The sequence below is a fragment of the Ixodes scapularis genome, unplaced genomic scaffold, assembly GCF_016920785.2.
Source record: "Ixodes scapularis isolate PalLabHiFi unplaced genomic scaffold, ASM1692078v2 PGA_scaffold25__3_contigs__length_428684, whole genome shotgun sequence".
Taxonomy (NCBI): domain Eukaryota; kingdom Metazoa; phylum Arthropoda; class Arachnida; order Ixodida; family Ixodidae; genus Ixodes; species Ixodes scapularis.
In genome coordinates, this window is record NW_024609852.1 from 62415 (window position 1) to 65325 (window position 2911).

General features: G+C 46.0%; 1 non-coding gene across 1 annotated transcript; it reads right to left on the bottom strand.

Moving 5' to 3' along the window:
- Nucleotides 1–1351: 1351 nt before the first annotated feature.
- Nucleotides 1352–1423, bottom strand: Trnaw-cca. The gene has a single exon. It is a non-coding gene; the product is annotated as a tRNA-Trp (tRNA).
- Nucleotides 1424–2911: the final 1488 nt, after the last annotated feature.

A 2911-nucleotide genomic window follows, 5' to 3' on the forward strand; every position in this document is an offset into this window, starting at 1 on the left:
AGACTGCAGCACCTAGGACCGGCAGTGCTCTACAAAAATGATGTAGGTGGCTTCACTATCAAAATGAGGCAGCTTACAGCCCTTTCGTTCTTGCGCACCGAAGAAGTACGAGATGCCTATGCGTCCTTCAAAGTTGAAACCACTCTTCCCGCAAATACCTCTGACCTGTCGCGATGGTGAGAGGACAACTACCTGCTTGGGAAGTCACCCCGCCGTGCTGCCGGGATAACACCGTCGTGATCACACGAAGCCCACCGGTATTCCCGCCATCCCTCTGGAATGTGCTTGCCCTCGCTGAGAACGAATTTACAAGGGGCAACAACGCCGTTGAGGCATGGCACCGACGATGGGAGTTATTGGTTGGTGGACACCACGCAAGCGTCTTCCGGCTCATGACCACCATGAAAATGACGCAAGATAGAGTCGAAGACGACATAGATGGAGCGATCAGAGGCCAACCCTGCCGCTCTCAAAGCAAGAAGCAAAAGTTGCGCGAAATTTGTTTGGCAGCTGCTCTGGGCAACCGGGACAATGTCGACGTTCTGAGCTTTCTCCAAGGAATTGCACAAAACTTATCTGTCTGAAATGCAACAAGCAAGGAATCGCTCTGCTATGCGAGGGGATATGCAGTAATATATTTTTCCTTTTTTAAAGGCTTGAACCATGCGAGGGAAGCTACACTCGGGGACAACCTTTCATGGCTATTAGAAAAAAGGGCGAAAGCGCGCACATCGGCCGGCGGAAGCTCTCCCCTAACTTTGATCACATTGCCAAGAAAATTGATCCTGCCAAGGAACTTTATATGTCTTTATAACTAGGTGATGTTTCGGCATTTTGAAGTTTCGATGTTTTGGCTTTTTGGTTTCTCGAAGCTTCGACTTTTTGGATTTTCGGCTTTTTGTATTTTCGGTGTTTTAAATTTTGGCATTCCGATAATTCGGCATTTTGACCTTCGGCGTTTTGAATGCCACCCTTGTCACAACCACCTCCACAAGCACCTTCACAAACACGTCAGCGGTGTGTGCGTTTGCACTGGTCGTAAGACAACATTTTTGATGAATGTCATTACCAATTGTTAGACACATGTAACTTGTGACCTTTCTAAATATGAGAAAAATGTTTTCACCTAATTCATCACAAACACACACACACAAAAAAAGAGAAGGAATTGGGACAGGGGGAGAAGGACGCAAGTCGTGGCTCCCATGCTCACTCGAATAAACAGATTTACTTTTTCGCGATTGAATTGTTTGAGGGTCATGTCGGACGCTTTTGGAGAGTTTGAAAAGAAAAGAAATGGTGCATCAATCTTGAAGATCACAATTCGATTACTAGAGTAAAAAAAGAAACCTGACCCGGACGTGATTTGAACACGCAACCTTCTGATCTGGAGTCAGACGCGCTACCGTTGCGTCACCGGGCCTCTCAAATGTTGTCCCATGTAGCGGAGCGATGATGCAGTGCTGTTGGCACTGCACAAGAATGACGAAAATAATCCCTGGAGAAGGGGCGCAAGAGGGACAAAGGACAAACACAAATCTCCGAACACAACTAGGTGACTGGTGCGCGACCCAAAAATCCGCCTGGTTCGGGAATCGAACCAGCCGGATTGGTGGAGCGCTCTACCAAGTGGAGCGCTCTACCAACTGAGCTGACCAGGGGTTAGACGTCAGTAGAGCAAATGGGTTTTATCAGCCGCCACCAGTCTAACACCTACAGGGGTGAAGCTCGCATTTTATGGTTATTACTATAATGCAATTGAATGCAAACGTACAAGCGAGCTGGACAAGAATGACGAAAATAATGGCTGGAGAAAGGGAGCAAGAGAGGCAAGGTAATCCCTGGAGAAGGGGAGCAAGAGGGACGAAGTGATCCCTGGAGAAGGGGAGCAAGAGGGACAAAGTAATCCCTGGAGAAGGGGAGCAAGAGGGTCGCGCACCAGTCACCTAGCTGTGTTTGGAGATCTGTGTTTGTCCTTTGTCCCTCTGGCTCCCCTTCTCCAGGGATTATTTTCGTCATTCTTGTCTGATCTCTCCTCAGAGGTCAGTGTAGGTCTCTTCCCCCGAGTGAAGATATTTTAATGTGGTTAATAGCTTGGACCTGAACAATCCGTGGGCTCTCGATTTAGGCTCGAGATAATCAATAGCTCGAAAAGCATTTGAGTAGTGGCTCGTATCTAATCGCTGTCAGGACGAACCGAAACATAAAAATAGCTGTAACTCAGCGCATCTGCTTTGCCAACTTCAGCGCTTAGCGATGATAAAGATTATCCGAGTAAAATCGGCTCTATCACGTGGCCGCTTCTTCTGGCTTCGAGAGGAGGGTCTGAACGCCGCTCGTTTTTGTTTGATTTTTTCTGCAACTAGCATTGTGTGGGGAGGAAAGCTAACCCGCATTTTATAACTTCTCATTAATAAATGTCAGGGATTCATTCTAAGCAGTATTTGCGCAAAGTTAATTAAATATTGAACTGCTATTTAAAAGGCGGGTTTGCACATCGCGCGCACCGTTGATTATTTTTTGCTCTCATCACAGAGGCGTCCTCCTCACGCGCCGCAAAACTGTGGTGTAGTTCTTGGTTGCGATATCTATTTTTAAGGAATCCCATTTAGCTCAGCACCTGTTCGTCTTTGTATTAAATCGACCTTTTTCTCTTTCTCTTTCATAATGCTTTTTATTGATTTTTCATAATACTTATAACGAATGATTTACGCATTTTTGTATATTAGGAATTTTGTTGGACATATGCTACGCTTCAAAACCTTTGAATATAGGAAAAAATATCTACGATACACACTGACAAAAATCTTGATGTCGTCAAGGCAGCGGTCATATTCGCCGGCTTCACTTACTGGTTGCGCAAGGATTTCGGACGCCCTTACAGCGATGAGGCATAAAATCTTGCATGTAT